The following is a 24,221-nucleotide window of genomic DNA, read 5'->3' on the forward strand; positions in this document are numbered from 1 at the left end:
AGCTATCTGTTTGCTGGCTCAATTGGTCCTATGTTGTTTGCAATTTAACATCGTGTTTCAGGCACAACATGTCCCGGGAGTAAACCATGATATCACTGATATCTCATTTGATTGGCCACGTTTTCGTTCTCTTGCCCCTATGGTTCATCAGGTTGGTGAGTTGTGCCCATCTTATGTCTGGCAGGTTATCAAACCAGCATGGAGGGGTTAGCCCATCGATCACTCGCCCCAGGTACACTACGAAGCTATCATGCTGAGTGGGCAGAATGGCGTAGGTTTGTGGCCCGCCCTGAAACTGAAGTAAGAACGGTTGAGAGCTTATGCTCGAGTTTGTGTGGAACCTGTTTGATTCAGGCAGGTCCAGGGTTGTGGCTGTCAAAACCTTGGCTGGGTTGTCCCATTTTTTCTAGGTGAAGGGGTTGGAGGACCTTTCAAAGAACTTCTTGGTGCTGTCGAAGTCAGATGATTGGATGAGATCAGTATGACAATTAATATCTATTGATGCTATCGTCCTTTGTCTGATAGCAATGTGACAGGGATGCTACTGCATGCCGGGGCGAATTCCATACAGAGACGCACCTATACGAACCCAACGCAGATGGACATATGCAAACGCACACATGTATACACACACATACACACACACACACACTTATAAAATGGTTCCCACACATTATAGTTAATAACCAGAGTTAGTAAAGGTATTGTTAGTTAATAATTATGATGTAAGATATATTTAAAAGAGATCTAAGGTTCAGGATACAGTGGACATGTAATGCTTGGTATCATACTAAATCCCTGTTTATTTGCAGACATCCATTTCTATCGGCAAAGAAGTTGCATCATGCGTCCGCTAGCTATGGATGATAGGGAGTTATTGAGTAGAATGCTATTTCTTGTATGTAGTGTTGTAGCCAGTTTTAACCAGTTTTTCGGCGGGAAAACGCACACTAGAGACTGTTGGAGAACTGATCCATACCCCTGATGACACCATATGAACTGACCAATGACCTGTATCGTACCAGACTGATCGGAAACAAGAAAAAAGGAAAACCTGCCAGCTTGTTTTCTTTGTTATCTCTGTAACCTGTACTGTATATAGGCTTGTGTACTGGCTGCAGTGTACAGCCATCTTCTTTGCGACCACAGACTTCAGGACTGAATGACTGTATACTGGGACCAGTGCGCATGCGTATGTATCGGCTGTACTTATTGTATATTTCTTGCTTTTTACTCTAATTGTTAAACTTCAATCGTGTTACTTTTTTTACATAAAATAACTTTTTGTGCTTTGGAACTACACGATTAGACTGGAAAGCAATCATTTTATTCATTAGCAACTAGATGACATTCTTAGATGGGGGCTCGTGACTGATATCACACTACCGGGAATTACGCAAATCGTACGGATTCAGTTCATCAACAAAGGGTGAACGCATCAATATACAGGTAAGAACGCAATGTGTTTAAAACCTGTTTAATCTCTCTGTGTTGTGAAACCGAATATCCGTTTTTGTGTGATTTAAGGAGCGCTGATTGGGACCTAGGGAAATGAGAGAAAAGTCTGTTTCATTTATTGTAATTTTGTACTCTAATGTTCGATTCGCACATTGCATATGCATCTTCCCTGTATTACTGCCACATGTTTAAACTAGGGGTGTGCACCGGCCACTTTTCGTGTTTTGTGTTTTGGTTTTGGATCTGGATCTTTCTTCGTGTTTTGGATCTGGATTGGTTTTGCCAAAACCACCCTTCCGTGTTTTGGGTTCTGGGTTTTGTGTTTTGGATCTGTATTTTTTTTTTAAAAAAGCATAAAAACAGCTAAAATCACAGAATTTGTGTGTTTTTCTGCTCCTATGCTATTATTAACCTCAATAACCTTAATTTCCACTCATTTCCAGTCTATTCTGAACACCTCACACCTCACAATAGTGTTTTTATATCCAAAAGGTTGCACCGAGGTAGCTGGATGACTATGCTAAGAGATACGAGTGGGCGGCACAAACACGTGGTCCATCTAGGAGTGACACTGCAGTGGCAGACAGGATGGCAGTTTGAAAAACTAGGCCCCAAACAGTACATAATTCAAAGAAAAAAAAGAGGTGCAAGATGGAATTGTCCTCCCACCCACCCTTATGTTGTATAAACAAGACATGCACACTTTAACAAACCAAACATTTCAGCGCCAGGGTCTGCCACACGACTGTGGCTGAAATGATTGGTTCGTTTGGGCCCCCACAAAACAAGCTGGCAATTAATCTGTCACTACACAAACTGGCTCTACAGAGGCAAGATGTCGTCCTCATCCTCCGATTCCTCACCCTCTTCAGTGTTGTGTACATCCTCATCCTCACAGAGTATTAATTCGTCCCCGCTGGAATCCACAACCACAGGTCCCTCTGTACGTTCTGGAGGCTGGTCTCCCTGGAAGAGTTGATAATTCATTTTATGAACATCATCTTCTCCACATTTTGTGGAAGCAACCTCCTACGCCTTTTGCTGACAAGGTTCCCGGCTGCACTAAACACTCTTTCGGAGTACACACTGGAGGGGGGGCAACTCAGGTAAAATAGAGCCAGTTTGTACAGGGACCTCCAAATTGCTTCTTTTTCCTGCCAGTACAGGTACGGACTGTCTGACATGCCTACTTGGATGCTGTCACCGATGTAATCCTTTAACAGACAGACGCACGCTTGTCGCTGCTGCTTTAAGGATGCAGGTGCGACTACAGCCCACACATTTCACAAAGACAGAAAAAAAAAGAAGAATATTTTTATTGTTTGTGGAGCGCACTTTGAGGGTGTCACCACCCTTTAACAGACAGACACACGCTTGTCGCTGCTGCTTTAAGGATGCAGGTGCGGCTACAGCCCACACATTTCACAAAGACAGAAAAAAAAAGAAGAATTTTTTTACTGTTTGTGGAGCGCACTTTGAGGGTTACACCACCCTTTAACAGACAGACGCACACTTGTCGCTGCTGCTTTAAGGATGCAGGTGCGGCTACAGCCTACACATTTCACAAAGACAGAAAAAAAAAGAAGAATTTTTTTATTGTTTGTGGAGCGCACTTTGAGGGTTACACCACCCTTTAACAGACAGACGCACGCTTGTCGCTGCTGCTTTAAGGATGCAGGTGCGGCTACAGCCCACACATTTCACAAAGACAGAAAAAAAAATTAGAATTTTTTAATTGTTTGTGGAGCGCACTTTGAGGGTTACACCACCCTTTAACAGACAGACGCATGCTTGTCGCTGCTGCTTTAAGGATGCAGGTGCGGCTACAGCCCACACATTTCACAAAGACAGAAAAAAAAATAAGAATTTTTTAATTGTTTGTGGAGCGCACTTTGAGGGTTACACCACCCTTTAACAGATAGACGCACGCTTGTTGCTGCTGCTTTGAGGACAGTATCATATGCAGTGACAGTAGACTTGTCAGAAATTGTTGGCACGTCCTTCAGTCCGGACCAGATGTCCAAACCGGCCCTTGACTTATGACACAGGCGCACGCTTGGCGCTGCTACTGTGTTGCTGCACGTGTGGCTACATCGCACTCAAGTCACAAACACATAAAAAAATATTTTTTATTTTTTGGAGCACTTTGAGGGTTACACCACCCTTTAACAGACAGACGCACGCTTGTCGCTGCTGCTTTGAGGATGCAAGTGCGGCTACAGCCCACACAATTCACAAAGACAGAAAAAAAAAGAAGAATATTTTTATTGTTTGTGGAGCGCACTTTGAGGGTTACACCACCCTTTAACAGACAGACACACGCTTGTCGCTGCTGCTTTAAGGATGCAGGTGCGGCTACAGCCCACACATTTCACAAAGACAGAAAAAAAAAGAAGAATATTTTTATTGTTTGTAGAGCACACTTTGAGGGTTACACCACCCTTTAACAGACAGACGCATGCTTGTCGCTGCTGCTTTGAGGATGCAGGTGGAATCTAGACGGGATTTGGAACCGGGGACACACTACCTCCATCAATTGTCTAAATCCCACTGCACTAATGGCGGATACCGGACCCACGTCTAACACCAACATAGCAGTCAAGGCCTCAGTTATACGTTTTGCTTCAGGATGACTGCTGTCGTACTTCATCCTCATCGCTAGGGACTGTTGGAGGGTCAATTGTTTAGTAAAAGTGGTGGTGTTCCTACTTCCTCTCTGGGAAGATGAACAACTCCCAGCAGCAGCAACAGCACTAGGAGGAAGTGGTTCTTGATCTTTCCCTATTTTATTTTTATTAGAGAAAGTTTGGTCCTCCATTTATGTTATATTGATATATACATGCGGCTAAAGCGCACACAAACACAGAAAATATTTTTTTATTTTTGCTGGAGAGTAGTGCACTTTGTGGGTTACACCACCCTTTAAGAAATGAGCCAGCCGGCCCTTTACTTATGACACAGGCGGACGCTTGGCACTACTTTGGTGTTGCACGTGCGGCTACTGCGCACACAATTCACAAACACAGAAAATATTTTTTTATTTGGTTTGGAGTGTACTTTGGGGGTTACAGCACCCTTTAACGGTCAAGCCTGCCGGCCCTTTACTTATGACACAGGCGCACGCTTAGCACTACTTTGTTGATGCACGTGCGGCTACTGCGCACACAATTCACAAACACAGAAAAAATATTTTGTTATTTGGTTTGGAGTGTACTTTGGGGGTTACAGCACCCTTTAACGGTCAAGCCAGCCGGCCCTTTACTTATGACACAGGCGCACACTTGGCACTACTTTGTTGATGCACGTGCGGCTACTGCGCACACAATTCACAAACACAGAAAATATTTTTTATTTGGTTTGGAGTGTACTTTGGGGGTTACAGCACCCTTTAACGGTCAAGCCAGCCGGCCCTTTACTTATGACACAGGCGCACGCTTGGCACTACTTTGTTGATTGACGTGCGGCTACTGCGCACACAATTCACAAACACAGAAAATATTTTTTTTTTTGGTTTGGACTGGAGTGTACTTTGGGGGTTACAGCACCCTTTAACGGTCAAGCCAGCCGGCCCTTTACTTATGACACAGGCGCACGCTTGGCACTACTTTGTTGATGCACGTGCGGCTACTGCGTACACAATTCACAAACACAGAAAATATATTTTTTTTGGGTTTGGACTGGAGTGTACTTTGGGGGTTACAGCACCCTTTAACGGTCAAGCCAGCCGGCCCTTTACTTATGACACAGGCGCATGCTTGGCACTACTTTGTTGATGCACGTGCGGCTACTGCGCACACAATTCACAAACACAGAAAAAATATTATTTTTTTAGCACTTGGGGGGAGCACCCCTGATGGACAGAGCACCCCCTGGACAACACTACAGCACCCCTTTAGGACTGGGACACTGCACAGGACTTTGGAGTGGACACAGCCCCTATGGAGAACTGACTGCCCAACACAGTCCAGCCAGCCCCTATGGAGTTTGAAGTAGTGGACACAGCTCCTATTAACAACAGCAGCACAGCACAACACAGCCAGCCCCTATGGACTTTGAAGTAGTGGACAACAGCAGCACAGCACAGCACAGCACAGCACAACACAACACTACTCTGCACTACACTATACTACACAGCCCAGCCAGCCCTAACTCCCACCCTCCCTCTTCACTGTCCACAGCCGAGTGAGAAAATGGCGCCGACGCGGGTACCTTATATAGGATCCAAAACCCGCGAGACCCGGAAGGCGGGATGATGACGTTTTGCCTCGATTTCAGATCCGAGTCAGGCGGGAAAAGTCGAGCCTGACTCGGATCGGCCTCGGATCGGGGGTGCTCGGGGGGGTTCGGATTTCAGAAATCCGAACCCGCTCACCCCTAGTTTAAACAATCGTTTTGATAGATAGTCTTGTTGTATTCATAGCGTGATCACTTGTTAAAACCTCTGAATAGTTATTACAATCATTTGGGAAAGCAATTTTTCTGTGCAAAAAACAAAGGTGGATATGAATGTGAATGTGAATTTACTGTTGAAATGATACAGGGAAACCCGGTAGGTGTCTGACGAGGCAAACTGCTACTGGGCAGGTATACACAGCAGGTATACTGGCAGTGAAAACAAGGGGTTTTCGGCAGACACACCCAATAGTAATCGCAAAGCTTATTGGTAGTTAGTATCTATAGGCAGTTGCGTGCACACCGCATGGTTGCGTATAAAACTGTGATTGTGACTTGGGGTTGCATGGGAGGAAATCGCTGGCAAGGTTAAGTGTTAATGGAATACTTAAATGCTACCAGTTAGAATATACTCAAAGTAGGAAACTAGTGGACGAAGCTTGGGAATTCGTACGGAAGGCAGAATAATTGCATAGGCGATACTCTGCTGCCTTGTTGCGTATGCTGACAATCACGCTTAGCGGTCAGTGTGCACAGTGGGAGGAAGTGAGTGGAAGCAGCTTGTGAATTTATCCGCATTAGAGATTTCTAGCAGGAGCTGAGTTGCAAAACATTGGGAAAAAATCCTTTTCCAGATGGGTGGTAAGCAAATCCTAGAGATGGTCGACGGTGTGCTGCGTGAGGAAGGGCTGACTGGTTCAGCAAGATATACAATGTATGTGAAGTATGGCGCGTGCGCTATGGCATACTGTGACATATGGGTCAAGATGACCACAGGATGTATGAGACCATTTCCCAAGGTTGGCAGTTTTGATTTGGAGGTATTAAGCAATGTTAGAGATAACATATGTTTAGTCAAATCATTAAAGAAAAGGGTAAAGTACAATGACTGTTTAAAGCTGTGGCTGCACGAGGGGAACACATGGCAAAACAGCGCGCCACAAAGTAGCACGCCGCACAGTAGCGCACTGTAAAGTAGTGCGCCGCAAAGTAGCGTACTCGCGCCGCAATTTAACACACCACAAGGTAGCGCACTGCAAGGTAGCGTACCCATGCTTCAAGGTAGCGTTACCATGCATAAAGAAGCAAGCGCATGTGCACCTTCGCTACCCTATGCGGCCGCAGGTGAAAGTACAGTCGATAGCAAAACAAAAAAATTGTAACAAGTAACTTATATCCTGTATTAAGTCACCTTAAGGAAAATGTTGTTGTAGAAGATGATGAACCCATTGTTATTTCAGCCATTGCCCAAGCTGTTCATTTGCTAGATGTTCCACAGAGCCAAGGAAAGGGAGTGATCCCACCAGCAGGGGCAGTGGTTGAAATTGGTGAGAGTAGTGGAGAACGTGGTAGAAGAGGTAACATCCATAGTACCGAAACAATCAGTCCAGAAATTAATCCTGAACATAGTGATGTGGTAGGTATACACCCTGTCCGTACAATAGCAGTTCCCAATGGGAAACCGGACAAATATGGTATAGTTCCTATAAGGAATGTAGCAATGCATTGTTCATGGACCAGAGCAGAATTGCACTCAATTATGTCAGATTTCCTAGATCCTAGGAAAGAGTTGGCCAAATGTCAGAAATTCATTAAAGATTTAGGTAATGCTCATGAGCCAACTAATAAAGATTGGTGAGTGGTGTTAAGGGCCTGTCTTCCTTCCAATACTGATGTACAAAAGGATGAGGATAATCAGGTAAATAAAAAGCGAATAATCACACAGCTGGCCATATACTTGTGGTAGTGAACTGGAGTAAAATCTTTACCATCAAACAAAAAGATGGTGAACCTGCAGCAGAGTATTTTGCCAGAGCGCTGCTAACAATAACCCAGTACACAGATATAGCAGATATAAAGGATGATTTGCACCACAGGGAAGTAGCTGTTACAGTACTAATGGATGGTCTTAAAGATAACCTAAAGACCAGGGTACAAACCTCTCTACCTAATTGGAGAGGAATCACTGTAGATGCACTTAGGGAATCTGCTATAGATCATGATAAGAATATATCCAGGAAGAAAGAGGAACAGAGTGAGAGGTTAATGACAGTGAGCATTCAGGCTCTAGAAGGATTACCTACACAGTCACAAACTTACAACACATACCAACAACGAAGGTATACAGTAAGGTGTTTTAATTGCAACAAAGAAGGACACATAAGAAAGCACTGTAAAGTGGGAAACTGGAGGCAACCTAAGAAGGGAACACATAAATACACACAGAGAGGGCACTCAAAAGATTCAGAAAAGTTCCAACAGTTACCCGCTCACATAGTGACAGCAAACGCTCTGCTGGAGAGTGATAGTCAGTGCTAGGGGTCAGGTCATACCTGTGGTCTACAACCAGTCAGGTTAACTGAGAATACTAGGGAAGAACCTACAATGACAGTTGGTATATCTGGTACTAAACATACTTTTCTTGTAGATACAGGGGTGACCAGATCCGTAAAAAATTTTAATTTACAGGTTACCAACAAGACCGTATCAGTAATGGGAGTAACGGGGAGAGTGCTGCATTACCCTTTAACTAAATCTACAGAGGTCACTATCGGGCCACGCACACCAAGCATTCCTTTCTCCTGGCAGCGGTAACTTCTACTAACCTGCTGGGAAGGGATTTGCTGTGTAAAATGGGATGTGTCATATACCAAGTACCACATCCTTGAAAGTGGCAGAAAGAGATACCTGGGTCCATTTCACTCGCTGCCGAAAAGTCAACCACCCGAAGGAGATACAAGGTGAAGTCGAGACAGACAATGTAGACTTGTCGATTGCGAACCTGTTCCGGGAGAACAAGAGACTGCAGTGAAAACAACTGAGCCAGAGACATGTACAGACTACTATCCCAGCAATGGAGTGGCGATTTGTTTCTTTTTCTTATTCCAGGGTTCTTCTCATTTTTATTTGTTTCAAGATTTCCTATTTCTGTGACGGCGGACAGATGCCGGCGAGGGAGGCCGATAGTGATGGCAATAGAGAAAAGTCGGAGGAGAGAGCGATAGAACGATCAGGGCAACATATGTTCAAACTCAGTTCAGGGATTATTAAGAGATCTGCTAGCCATGGAACTTGGAGACAGTGTGAGGGGCTATTGTCTGAGGAATATTGTATCTGTGAGTACTGTGGATTCCTAGTTGATGAGAAATGCATCCAACGATGCCAGTCCAAGAGTAATCTGTATTTGGGCGGGCATCCTTTAGAGGATTACCATTCCTTAGTGGGTAAGGTCTTAAACCAGACTGAATGTTGGGTGTGCACTCATTTGCCTCAGGGACAGCATAATTTAAGATTATTACCATTCCCATTAAATTTCTCTGAGGTCCTTGAATTATGGGGAGGAAGGTCCATAGATGGGAAGTATAACATCACTAGGTCCCCTAGTTTAAAGCTCCACCAATACTTCATAGATCGGTCTTTGCTGTGTCTAAACATTTCATACATAGAAAGACTGGAGAATTGGGAAGCAGACTTATTCGATCAGACAATGGCTCCGCACACCAGTAGTGACGAACACCAGAGACAAGGACGTAGGAACAAACCAAGTGTGGTATCTATTGGGAAAGTTCCTATGGGTTATTGTCGAAATGTTATTCAGGTTGAGACATGTCTTGAACAGATGAGGACAATAGGCATAGGTAGTTTTGTTAAAACTTTATGTGATATTGTGCAGGATAGTAATATACTTTATGTCCTACCAGATAATGTATACTATGTTTGTAGAAGAAGGGTTTATTCATGGATATCTCCGAGTTCCAAGGGTTTATGTTTTATAGGCAAATTGGTCCCAGAGGTAATGACCCTTACACATGATGAAATGATTGGTATCCATAAAACCGCACCACCTCCATACATACACACGCAGTATGAACATCATGACAAAAGAAATATGATCCCTTGTGAAGAACATATAGCCACACAGTTGATTAGTGAAACAACTGGCTTCCAAATTTTGGTAGCATTAGATCCCACCAGGATCACTCGGGGAGCTTTAAATTTTAGATGTATCCAAGACCTGGCTAAATTAATAGACAATATCACCGAGATGTATGATGACACTTTCAGGTATATGGGTAAGGAGCTACAGGCTTATAAAAAGGAATTGGTATAACATAGGCTAGTGTTAAACTACCTGACATCTATTACTGGTGGATATTGTGTGACTTTGGCCACCCAATTTGGTGTCAAGTGTTGCACATACATCACCAGTAATACGAATGACTCCAAAGAAGTGATTGACCGGAGAATGGATGAAATTCTACAACTGAAATGGGAATTTCAGAAGAATCATAATTCTTCACTGTATGAGACAAAGGAAGAGGTAGGGGAATGGTTCTCATGGTTGAACCCTATAAAATGGTTCTCCGGTCTAGGACAGTGGGCCCTGGAAATGATTGCTAATGTAGGTAAGCTCCTTATTCTTATGCTTGTTGTCATTTTAGTAATTGGTTTATGTGTCAGATGTGTTCCTACTGTGTTGAAGTGTGGAAAATGTACCACCAAGGTAAACAGTGAAAATTAAATCATGATGGTGGTGAGATGTGGTAGTATGGGTATTAAGGTCGATAAAGAACTGCATTGTGATCCTGAAATTGAATGTACCATCAGATAATAAAATGTGAATAGGCTTAGTCATGTACAATAATATGTATCGTAAATGTTACTTTAAACATCATAGATAATGTAGTCTCAATTCCCCCAAATTTCCTTTATAGGTTAGATGAGCTCCCACATCCTACCAGTGGTCCCATATCGATCCGCTGAGTGTGAATAAGGGTTGTTCTACCATTTCCTGAGGCACGCTATTGACGGTTCAATGACCGAGTTGTATCATACTGTATAGAACATTAGATATTAATTTATTATGCCTGACTAAATAGGTTAAGAATAGAATATAATAGTGTTATGTTTGCTATCAAAGGGTGGACTGTTGAAGTCAGATAACTGGATGAAATCAGTATAACAATTAATACCTATCGATGCTATCGTCCTTTGTCTGATAGCAATGTGACAGGCATGTTACTGCTTGCCGGGGCGAATTACACACACACACACATACACAGACACACCTATGCGAACCCAACACAGATGCACATATGCGAACACACACATGTATACACATACATACACACACACACACACTTATAAAATGGTTCCCACACATTATAGTTAATAAACAGAGTTATTAAAGGTATTGTTATCTAATAATTACGATGTAAGATGTATTTAAAAGAGATCTAAGTTTCAGGATACAGTGGACATGTCATGTTTGGTATCATACTAAATCCCTGTTTATTTGCAGACATCCATTTTTATCAGCAAAGAAGTCGCATCATGCGTCTGCTAGTTATGGATGATAGGGAGTTATTGAGTAGAATGCTATTTCTTGTATGTAGTGTTGTAGCCAGTTTTAACCAGTTTTTCGGTGGGAAAACGCACAATAGAGACTGTTGGCAAACTGATCCATACCCCTGAAGACACAGTATGAACTGACCAATGACCTGTATCATACCAGACTGATCGGAAGCAAGACCCAATGAAAACCTGCCAACTTGTCTTCTTTATTATCTCTGTAACCTGTACCGTATATAGGCTTGTGTACTGGCTGCAGTGTACAGACTTCTTCTTTGTGACCGCAGACTTCAGGACTGAATGACTGTATACTGGGACCAGTGCGCATGCTTATGTATCGGCTGTACTTATTGTATATTTCTTGCTTTTTACTCTAATTGTTAAACTTCAAACATGTTACTTTTTTTACATAAAATAATTTTTTGTGCTTTGGAACCACACGATTAGACTGGAAAGCAATCATTTAATTCATTAGCGACTAGACGACATTCTTAGGGCAGAAGGCTTTGAGGGGTTGGGCGCTTCTGGCCCTGGTTCCTCCAGACTCCCGACAGCCTACTGATTTGCTACTGCTGGAGCAATTGCTGCAGGCCTTTTTGTCTGTTTGTTCGTCTGATCTTGATGTGTGGCATGGCGTTTTTGTGATGGTGGATCACGGGGATTTTAGGGTTTCGGAGCTTGGAGCGCCCTCAAAAAGGGGGCACCCCTCGCTGCTCTCTTCACATGTTTTTATAGATGATTCTGCATTGCTGTGCAGAATTCGTCGGTATAAGACCGATCAGTTATGAAGGAGACGTTGGGTTACCATGCCGGCTTGCTCAGATTCTGCAGTGTGTCCGGTGCTTTGGGCTAGAAGATATGAAGACCTTCGTCCTTCAGTGAAAGGAGGGGCTTGGTTAATGCATGCCAATGGATACCCAATTACCTGTTTTCAATTTGGTTGGGTTCTTAAATGATGCTTTGAGGTGGTTGACCTCCCAGCAAAAGAGTTTGGGACTCATTCCTTCCGCATAGGGGCTCCTCGGTGGAGGTGATAAATGCACTAGGGCGCTGGAAGTCTACAGGCGGTATATCCACCCTCGGTAAGTGTATGGCATCCCAACTTGAATGACTAGCTACTCGTCACTCAAGTGGGGGCCTTGAGAAATTTTTGTTTTACCACTGGTTTTAACCCAGGCTGTAGCCGGCTGGTGGATGTTTTGTGTTTTTGCCTCAAGTTGGGATCCCTTCCCCTCCCCCCCATTTTGTTATTTTTCTTATAGGCCTAGGTCTCTGTCTTTCTGGTCTTTTCCTTTTTGTCTCACAGTTTATTTACCTTCTTCTTACAGGTGCTCAAGTGGATTTGTCACTCGTTTGGATAGTTGGGCATTCCTTTGTTCATTGGGCCAGATGGTCTCGTTTTGACCATGGCCGTGGTCCGTCCCGTGTTTTAGACAAAGTTAGATGGTTGGGAGTTAGAGTGATGCATTGGGATGCTCTGCTTGATTTGTTGTTCCGGTCTGTTGTGTCATTTGGTATCCCATTGGTCCTTGTCATTCATTTAGGAAGCAATGATTTGACTTCCCGGATGGGGTAGGATCTGCGGTGTTCCATGATGGCTGATTTGGAGAACATTGCGGCCATGCGGCCTTGCGTGCTCCTATGGTCAGATATTATTCCATGTTGTATGTGGCATGGTGGTGTGTCTCCGGGGGCCCTGGATGCAGCTAGGAGACTGGTGAATTCGGTGGTTAGCCGTTGTGTTAGCAATCTCGGAGGAGGAGTGATCTCACATCCTTGTATCTGGTTTCGTGATTCTCATTTATTCCGGCCAGATGAGGTTCATTTGAATGACGAGGATTGTTTATTTTTTGTGGAGGATATAGTCAGGGGTATTTTAGAGGTTATGAATTAGGTCATGGTGGCAGCATGGCCCTCAGCTGAGGTCCATGGTTGGCAGGAAAGAACGGTTGTAGTCACCATCTGTCTATGGATCTTCAGGTTCTCTCCCCCCAATACATGGCTTAGGCTGATTCTTCCCTATTGGGCTCACTGGTACCATCACTCCAGGAGAGCTCATGTTGTGTCATTGGGGCGGGAGGTGGATACCTTGGGTGTGGCAATGGGCTGGCTGGTCGCCTCCCATTTTGGTAAGGGTGGAGTATGGAGTGACAGTTGGCGGATCTTGCATTGTGGCGCCGTTCTTTCAGTGCCACCATTAGATTATTTCAGTATTTTAGTTATTTAGTATTTTAGTTTATCTGCTAGTTTAATTAGTTATTAATAGTTTAGCTAGGAAAATAAATAAAAGCTGACCTTCCTTTCCCCTTGAGCAAGTATCAGTGTCGTTATTTCATTATTATTATGGTTATTGGTTTTGCACTACCCTGGGAGTGGGAAGACATGCATCTGATGGTGGGGAGTTTAATATTTTGAGGACCATCCACTGTCTTCATCTTCAGTAATTTGATATTGTTGGCCATACAGCCACCTACTAAAATGCACCATAAACGTTTTAAAGGTGTGAGCACATCGGCATTAAGACAATGAGGAACGTCAACCTGAGATTAGTTTGAGGCAACCTAGAGTGGATACTAAACTGGCGTAGATGGAAAACAAATATTGCAAACTTCCACTACGTCTTGTTGAGCTGTCATGTGACTTATCCTCACGAGGTGCAATGGTCCCTTTGTAAAATTCTGTATTAGCTGCCTTGTGTGCTGTTCAATGTCTACTAAGGTTGGTATCCAATTAGCCCCGAACATTGTTCGGGCGCTAATTGACCACCGCAATCGACGAAAAACAGGGATTTTTTGCCCACTATCCCAGATTTTTGCCAAAATTTTTTTTCACCCTATCCTATGATTTTGGTCGATTTAATAGAACAGTTGTCCCGAAAACACATAGGTGCCACGATAAGCTCACGGGCCTATGTGTTTTTGCCTATTTTTTGGTGAAAAAGTTACACTTATCAAGGATTCTTTTTCGGGACACATCAGGGGCCTAATTGAGAGGCACTTGCTGTTTGCGAGCGCTCGCTCTGAAGTAGGGCGGGTTTTTTTTCTGCCTCTAGGCCGCTCGCTAAGCTGTGGGTGACCACCCACAGCTTTTGCGGGCGGCCTGGCGATGGTCGCAATTATCGCGACCATCGGGCTTGTGAGGAGACCCTAATAGAGCAAGAAGTCCACTACTGACATCACGAGTGATGTCAGTAGGGCCGTCCACAAACACCAGGCGTTCCTAAAGGGGCGCCTGCATTTGTGCAGCCACCCCCCCTCCCCGCCTACAAAATGGGGCGAGCTGTCAATCACGGAGCTGCCGTTGCAGTACGGGTCTTTTGCATGTTCACGCCAGAGGCGGCGTATGTGCAGTCGGGGACCATAGACCCGCTTGCGAGCGCTGTGCGCTCTCGAGCAGGTCTGAATCAGGCCCCAGGTCCCCAAAAAAACTCAGATAAGTGCCCACGTCAGGCCAACTTCGGGAACAATTGGATAGCCCTGGGCGAGGTAATTAGTCACAGTAATTTACCACGACTAATTGGATACCACCCTTAATGAGAATCAGCTCAACTGGAAGGGCTACGCTGGCGAATATTCATGGGAATACTAATTTAATGACGTGTGTTGCACAGTGCCCATTTGCAATTCCCATTGTGGAAGAGGTAAGCAAAAAATGGGTTAAATGATCATGCAACCAAAGAAAATAGTGTTAGACTTGTAAGTATTATCAGATTTAAACATAAAAGGTTTATTTTTCTACTAGAGCTCCCAGGAGATTAAAGCAATGTTCCTAATTGTAATGGCACTGATAACATTCAAATCTCATTTGGATAATTAGTGCTGAGGAAAACATAAAGACAGATTGGTGAGTCCCTCTGCTCAAGATCAGCGGAACATGTAGACTAGAATCAAAATTACATCCGGTTACATACAGATGTCTCCTGCTACATCGTTGCTGCGTACGCAGCAAATCGCGCCATGCATGGCACGAGGCATGTGCCCGCAAGTGGATACGCGCCCTGCATTCGCACCCATGCCTCTATAGGATTGCATGGTGCGATTGCAGTGCACGCCATAGCGTACTGTAGCGTATGCTGCTGCGGGTAGTCACATGGTACGTTTGTAGCGTGATTGGCAAAGCTGTAGCTGGACACATCTATACGCTGAGATAGACGACTGATATTTCCCTAACCAGTCTGTGATCACGTGGAAGATAATTATGGTTTACAGCCAGGAAAGTGATGACCTGATGATATAATGATATTAGTGAAAGCACGGAAGTGAGACAGAAGAAGAAAGCATTTGCAGAGGACCATACCCAAACTAATATATTCAGGAGGGACAAGCCTACGTAAAGAGTTCTAAGCATTTATTTACCAAGACGTGTATTGCCTTTAAAACGTATTTACAAAATCCTTCTTTAAATTAGGGATGTGCGCCGACCCCCGTGTTTTAGTTTTGGATCTGTATCTCCTCGTGTTTTGGATCTGGATTTATTCTTAAAAAAATCATAAAAACAGCTACAATCACATAATTCTGGCCTGTTTTTATTCGTACAGTATTATTAACCTCAATGACCATTTATTTGTAGTCATTTCCTTTCAATTTAGACCACCTCACAGCTCACAATATTGATTTCATCTAGTTTAGGGCCAAAAGGTTGCATCCAGCTAGCTGGCTAACCTAAGCGACAGCAGTGGGTGGCAGTAACATGTGGAAGTTCAGCTTCCAACATGGCACAGAGTGGCACTGCAGTGGTAGACAGGATGGCAGTTTTATAAACTTTACGACCCTTAGGAATTTTAAAAACCAAGAATGTTTTCCTTAACTTGGTCAGAGGCCCGACGGAGTTGGAATATGTTTATGGACTGAAGTCAGGGAAAGGATGGAAGGCTTGATTAGGTTTTAATTTATTTATTTTAATGTTTTGATTCTTAAAACATTTTATGAGGGAAGATCAATCTAGGATCAAGTTCTTCAGTTCCTAAAAGACACCATTGATCTGGAGGAGGTTTTTTTAAATTTGTATACAACTAATAGAAATTAGATGGCCTGGCTGGTGGAGGTACTGCTAGACCACCTGCAGAGTCACAAATATGTGGACGATAAACTGTGGTCTAGCCGGCAGTGTCACCAAACAATAATAGCACAGCTAAGTTGCTAACGCACACACAAAAAAAAATATTTATTTTTTGTGGATTGATAATATTAATTTTATTTCACTTTTATTTTTTTAAAATTGGTGAATAGCACCCCTGAACGAGGCAGCAGTTTCTTGATGAACAAAACAGACAGCACCCCTTCTTTGTGGACAACAAAGCACCCCTGCCGAGGGCGGACAGACCACCTGCAGAGTCACAAATATGTGGAAGATAAGCGGCGGTAGTGTCACCGAACAATAATAGTGCAGCTAAGCTGCTAACGCACACACACAAAAAAAGCACTTTTTTTACACTGCAGAAGAGGACCCCTAATTGACAGAGCACCCCCCTGGACAACACAGCACCCCTTTATGGACTGCAGCCCTAGCCTGATGGATAGGACAACAACGCAACAGCCACAGGTAATTGACAGGACAAGTGACACAGCAGCTGCAGCACCAACTGTAGGAAGCCCCCTTTTATATACTGCAGCCTAGGCCCCTTTATGGACAACACAGCAGCAGCCTTCAGCCCAAAACCCCAACTGGACACACACAATGAGTGACTGACAGTGACTACACGTCTGACAGCTTCTCTCTGCACAGCCGGTGTGAAAATGGCGCTTTATATAATCCAAAACCCGCATGAATCCGACAGCGGGAGGATGACGTTTTGCCTCATTTTTAGATCCGAGTCAGGCAGGAAAACACAAGCCGGTCTTGGATCCGACTTGGAATTGCAATGTTCAGGTGGGTCCGGTTCTCTGAGAACCTGACCCGCTCATCTCTACTTTAAAACCTGGGGCAAAATTGACCATTGGTAAATGAATCCCATATGCTGAGGGTGTTATCCCTGAAGTAGAAGAGGAAATATAGCTCAAAGCACTGAGGATTTAGAGAAGCAGAGTCAGTAGAGAAGAGACAGAGGATCACTATTAAGGATCATTATTGCAATCGCAGTTCCGTAATCGCACGCAGGTCTGCTGCAAATATATGCTAATGAATGCTATCAAAATGCCGTCTCACTGCCAGCATAAAGAAGCCCACCGCCCCCCACTACCGCTATCTCACATCCGTAATACCTTGCAAATGTTCATAAACATCGGTAACATTGAGTACCATCTGTCCCTCACGCAGAATTACAGCAGCCCTGACATTACTTAGAAATTGCTAAAGCTCATTCTGACAGCTGTGCTGCCCGATCAGAGCTAAGCTCCGATCGCGGTAGCTGCGAGTGGGGACCCTTGCTATGGGGCAGAGATGCAGCCTCGCTATGAGGCATTCCAGATGCTCTAGGCATTTGCTTAGAATGCCTATGCCTAGGGCCGGCTCTGCTCCTAGCCTAACCCACCCTCCGGTGATGGCTAAACCTAAACCCCCCCACAACTAAGTCCTTACCAGCCCCGCTATACTTATGTTCGGCATTCCCGGCTGTCGGGATTCCAGGGTCGGGATGTCCACTACTGTCGGTATTCCGGTGCTGGTCTTCTGGCCGGGTAGTGGCATTCCGGCACCAGGATTTTGTCAGCCGGGATGACGAGTGTAGGTATATTAACTACATCCCGTCAGCCAGTATCAGTCATGCTCTTATTTTTACATGTGAGCACATAGATTTGCAGGCCATGGAGGCGGCCTCTGTGAAGACGCAAATGTCATCCATCAGAAGGAATTGGGCCGAAAAGAGCTATCATAGGAGAGGCATCAGAGCACCAAGTTTTGCACTGAAGTTTATAAAGAATAGATAGATAGGAAAAGGGATTACAGGCCACCAGCCGGGTTCAACAAAAGTGCGGGCTAATAATTTTGTAGTAATCTCCAGGTCACTCCGGGTCACAGAGAGAAGCATGGCCTGGAGCATCCCAAATTAGATTTGTACCATGATACCCTGGCTTCCTGACACAGATCCCCCTGGGGACCTCATTTAGATCTGCACACAAATGCTGAAGCAGATTGCTCAATTGTTATCCATTGCGTGCGCATAGCGATTGATTTGCTATTACGCTCACACAGAGGATTTACTCGCAAACTGAGTGACAGGTAGTCAGTGTTTGTGGGACATCAGGTAAAAGGGGGTGGTTAGAGAAATGCTGGGGTGTCTGACATTTAAACATTGTTTTCCGTGCGTCCATAAATTAGCCACTGTGTCCTTGCAGCAGCAGCAGTTCCCCATCACTAGTGCTAATATAATTGTCATTTTATTATGTTTATGAAATGCCAACATATACTGCAGAACCATTTTTGTGTTTAAAAGGCATTGTCTGTATGAAAATATTAAATGGGTGTGGGGTGAATATCTATATAATAAGCCAAAAAACATGTCTGTCTGGAATGGGATTCAAATCCTGACAGTGGATGCCGACAGGATCAAGATCCTGACAGGCGCAGGTAAATACCCTAACCTCCCGTGTCCCCCCTCTATCCCTACCCCTCCCTTAGTGGTGCCTTTCCCTAACCTCCCCCCTTAGTGCCTAACCCTAACCTACCCCGGGGGTGCCTAACCCTAACCCCCCCTTACCGCACCCGAAACCTAACCCTCCCAGGGGGGTGCCTAACCCTAACCTCTTTGTGGGGGTGCCTAACCCTAATGCTCCACCGTAGGGGTGCTTAATCCCAATCCCCCCCAAAACCTAACCACGCTAAACTCCCTAATCCTAGCCCTTCACCCCCCCCACGGCTAACGCTAAGGGCACCCTGGACTTACCTTCATTTGGGATGGCGTCCTCGGCGTTCCAGCATCAGGATTATGATAGGTGTCGGTATTTTGATGCCTATCATAAATCCCTAGCCGCTGGCACTTAAATAAACTAAACCTGTAGCTTTAACCCTAAGCTCCTCCCTTCTGCAACCCCATCACGCCAGTACAAATTCAAAAGTGCCTGATAAGGAGAAGCAGTAACCCAGTGAAACTCTTATAACCAAAATAAAAACAGAACCGCAAGGACCAACCAGTCAAAAAATACAACGCAACATGACTGAGCATAAGGGAGGGAATGCAGTGTCCCCCAGCATGAATCAGAGAAAAGGATTCAACGGTAAGTACCCAAAAATGCACTTTTCTCCTTCATCAAGGCTAGGGGACACTGGACCATGGAACGTTCAACAACCGCCCCCAAGGGAGGGAACCTGACCGGAGAACTGTACGCCCAAAGTGGGTGCCGCCGGAGGCAAAAACATGAAACCTGTAAAACCGAGTGAACGTGTGGACAGAGGACCAGGTAGCTGCACGACAGATCTGTTCAGCCCAGGCCCTGTGGTGCACCGCCCTGGAGGTTGCCACCGCCCAAGTAGAATGAGCCGACACCTTGGCAGGTGTCAGTCGCCCCGCATCAGAATAGGCTCGAGAAATGATGGAGTGGATCCAATTTGCAATGCTGCGTAGCTGGCTAGCCACATTTCGTAAGGAACCAGTAGCTGCCATGCAGCCTCCTCGCGCTGGTTTTGCTAAGCCAGCCAAAGGGGTGGGGCTATGGCATAACGAGCCATGATTGGCTCACGGCGGCCATCTTTGAATTTCAAAAATGGCGCTTAGGCGCCATTTTTGAAATGGGCTCCGCTGCTGAACTCTGCAGAATGGCAGGCAAGGACTGGATCCTCTAGGATCCAAGCCCGCCACCAATGCACGCACCACCGGTTCCATTGAAGTCACTGGGTTCCGCTGATGCCTGCACTGCCGCCTCTCACACCAGCGCCACCTCATCCGCTGACCCCCGCGCCGCCGCCACTGATGTCCGCATCCCGCTGCCATTGCCGGGTTGCTCCACTGCTAATGCCCACTAAAGGCAGCCATCTTCGTGCACCCAGGTGAAGCCACAGTGAGTACACCTGCTGGAGGCTCCTACTGAGGCTGCGCAAGGAATTGAATCTTCCTATCTCTATAATTGCACATTCTTGAGGTAATAGTTTAAAAAATATAACTTTCTCAATTACCTGAACCCCAAAAGATTCCACAATAGCTACCTAATAAAACAAACCCCAAGTCTAAATTCACCCCCTACCCTGAGTTATGCCTTCCCAAATATCCCCCATAGAGAACAGCAGAAATGTGGTCTTAACTGAAAGTGTAAAAAAAAACTGACAGTTGGAACTTTAGATTGTTCCCAAATCCTCATTTTTTATTATTTTGCCGCATGCAGAAGCGAGCAACAGTTCTACTCTCCCATGCCAATTTCAGCTTGGTGCCTCCTATGGCTTTTGAAGTGTAGCCCCTTAAACACCATGCCCCCCTTCTCCAGAATTCTCTATGGAGATTTCCGTTTTTTTAATGTCAGCCTTAATATAAGGGCACGATTGGGCCCTTATAATTTATATATATATATATATATATATATATATACTGTATATTATTATGTGACAGTATGTATTAAAAAAAGGTGTAATTAAAACATTATAATACACACGCACACACAGAGAGATAGATAGATAGATAGATAGATAGATAGATAGATAGATATGAGATAAATAGATAGATAGATAGATAGATAGATAGATCCCTACAGATACACTTATATGACATTTTATGCATTGTTTACTATGTCAGCAACCCACACTGAAATTAAAAGATAAAATTCTATATAATGTAATAAAAAGTTTGCATTACCTTTCTCATATCACATTAGTCCAAAGGCGCAAGCCCACTGTGTCACACCATATGATTTCAGAGTCTGTGAGTGAAGGCTGTACCATGCATCAGTGACAATGTTTCCTTCTTCTGTGTCATATAACAGTATGAGTTACATCTCTTTGGCACCTTCTGCAGATCAATCACCTTGAATGTGAATACGTTTGAGGCCACAACCAAAGGAAGGAAATCCCAAAGTTTTCGTCATAACAACGACCTACGTCTTAGTTCTATTTTTTCCCTCCCCTTTGGCACTTTTACTTTAATAGAAGTTAATTGTTTTCCATTGTATTTTTGTCCTTCTGATGCAAGATATTGTGTTTCCAGGAGACAGAAGCGAGGTGAGACAGGTGTACGTGTAAGTGCCAAGGGAGAAATTTCCTTAGGCAACAGGCAGCACAGGAAGACATATATTTCCATGGTATACCCTCATTAAAGAAACACTGGAAGAGTTTTATTCCATTTATAACTGCAATTTACTTTTGTTTGATAATCGCAGGCATGATTTTAGGTTCTGATAGAACACTGTCTATAACTGGCCAAGTTATTAACTTTTTGAAATCTCTTTTTCCTTTAGGTAGTTAGCTTCAAGTAAATAATATTCTTCTAAAGCTGGAGTGATATCGGCCTGATATGTCATGTCCGGTTGAATCGGAAAGACCATTCAGTGCGTATGGCCAATCTGCGCACTCCCACAGTTGTTAGCAATATCTTCAAGTCGGCCTTGCTGCATGACCTACTGGACGATATCGCATGCGATGCCGTGCAAGGTAATGAAGGCCAGAATTAGGGATCATACCGTCCTTCATTACATTGCGTGTACCGCGGATACTATATGTCAGCCCGCCAGCCGCCATATCGTCCGGGTACACATTACCCTAGTGTGTACCCAGCTTATGAGCACAGGGGTCAAACAAACTTGGGACGCAGAAGAGAAGGGCTTCTGACTTTTAGTAATTACGTCCTTGTCAGTGCACTGAAAAGATCTAAAGTGTTCTGGTCATAAGTTTAATAATTTCTAATTAGTTATAACTACAGAGGTAAAGAGTCTACTGAGACAGGTGACAAAGCCGTTAAAAGCTAAAACAAGTGAGACAGGAAGTTTGCAGGGATCCCACGGATATTGCCCAGGGACAATGCACTTGAGACTCCAACTCCTTGGAGAAGGAAGGTTTCCAAGCAATTAGGGTTGACACATTTGTTTGGTCCTATCTTTTAGCTTTAAGTATAATATATTGTGTATCGTTGACAATCCTTAACCAAAAAAAAAAAAAGTTGCAAAATGTTTCAAATTGTCAGTTTTTGGAATTAGTCAGCTAAAGGAAACCATGCCCAACCCATCTGCACTTAGGAGCTGATTCAAACCTGCTCGCTATGATGCGAACGCTTGTAGCTGGCCGATAGTCGCTTTCTGCGCATGCGTATGCATTGCAATGTGCGTGCGTGAACCGGTGCAAGATATCGGGAAGCGTATGCTCACTGCGCATAGACAGCCCAGCAGAGTGAGTGACAGGAGAAACTGTTTGTGGGTGGTGACAGGGGCAAGCTGCTAGAAACGGGGGAGTGGAGGTGCGAACGCAGGCGTGCCTGAGTGTTGCAATGCCGTTTCAGAGGCGTGTATAATTAAAAGGCAGTGTCATAGTACATGTCACTTGGTGGGATTTCACTCTGAAGTGAACACAGTGCTTGCGGCAGGGTATAGTCAACGAAGCGCTGCGATCGCATCCGATGGTGCTCGATGTACCAATGTTTTCATGCACTTCGAGGAGGTGATGTGCGCAGGTGGGTGTCTTATGAATGGCTGGTGGGTGTCTGCATACACTAAGTGATCGCATGCCAAGACATAGTGAGCATGCTAACGCTTTGCCGTGCGATCACCTGCCTTGCTGGGCGTGCACTGGATTTGCACATGCAGGGTGCGAGCGAACGCATCTAGTGAGCGGGTCTGAATGAGCTCCTTAGTTCAAGTGTCAGATTACATAAAAAGTGAGTACAGTTCTTCCATTTCTGTGTTTTATTTCTGTTTTATTGTAACAGTCTTTAAATATGTTCCATTTTTTTCAGTAAGCATTGTGAGTTTTTTATGTTCAATCCCATTCAATAATGTTCTGTATTTGTGTTCTTACACAAACATGCTTATATTTTATAATACTACATTTATGTAGGGAATTGTGAGAGTTCTATGATTAATTTAGGCTATGATTGCATTTAGGATTAATCAAGCAGTAACAAGAGACTCCGTAAGTGTCATTTCTTGAACTAAATGTTAGTGTGGGCAGGATTTTTGTTAAAAATGAGTGTGAGAGTAGTGGGTTTTCTTTTGACAGTTTTAGACAGACCAGGTGGCTTTGTTTTGATAAAGCCATTCAGCCCACCCGTTGTACACATGCCTGAGTGGGTCTAGCCTTGGCAGTACCTCAATCTACTCATTTTAAAATCCTACACTTACAGATTGTAATAGTCAATATTTATTTCTCAAACTTTTATAGATGAACAAAATGTATTATTAATAATTTTACACTGTTTTGTATATTCATTTTTCCATATGTGGTTCTCACAGGGACCACCATTTAGATGGCATTCCCCTTAGTCCCCATAAAATAGTTTATCTCGGCTCTTTTAGCATTGTTAAATGTTCCCAGATGACGGCGTGAAATATCTTCTGTAGTATTTATAAGAGTTTTAGTCATAATTTCGTTGGCAGGAAAAAATCTCAATAGTTTATCTTTGAAAGACCTCCAAATGTTAATTCAAGATGTAGATTAAATATCCCACACAGTTCAGCATTTGAATCTCTATTTAAAATACTACTATTCATCATTTATATTATTCTTGTTTTAAGCTTAGAGATTGCTTATGTTGGCATAGTCCGTTTGTTCCCCATCCTTTCCTTTTTGTCCTAATATATTTAGCATCGTTACCTAAACGTTGTGCAATTGGCAACTTCCAACATTGAATACAAAAGAATCCAGTTGAAATGTATTTTCCATTGACAGCTTGGTAACTTCAGATAAGTTCAGTCGTACAGATGTGTCCCTATACACCTTTGACTCTAGGCACATCAGCCACTTCTGCCGCACCAGGGACCTTACTAATTAGCCATGGCAAGCGCCCTTTATTCAAAAGTTGCAGCTAATTTGCAACACTTGAAACTGCAAGAAGCGACAAAACTACATTGTTAGCGAACACCGGGTCTTATCCAGCAGCGCACGCTAGCACTGCTGAACTCAGAATCCCTATGACCGGGATTCTGCCCAGGCGTCGGACCAGTAATGCGCATGTG

General features: G+C 44.1%; 1 pseudogene; it reads left to right on the top strand.

Annotated features, from left to right (window-relative positions):
* The first annotated feature begins 250 nt into the window (after positions 1 to 250).
* On the top strand, positions 251 to 23,592 carry LOC148517202 (uncharacterized; annotated as a pseudogene).
* The last annotated feature ends 629 nt before the right edge of the window (positions 23,593 to 24,221 follow it).

Source organism: Taudactylus pleione, unplaced genomic scaffold (genome assembly GCF_031769625.1).
Source record: "Taudactylus pleione unplaced genomic scaffold, aTauple2 ptg000225l, whole genome shotgun sequence".
Taxonomy (NCBI): Eukaryota; Metazoa; Chordata; class Amphibia; order Anura; family Myobatrachidae; genus Taudactylus; species Taudactylus pleione.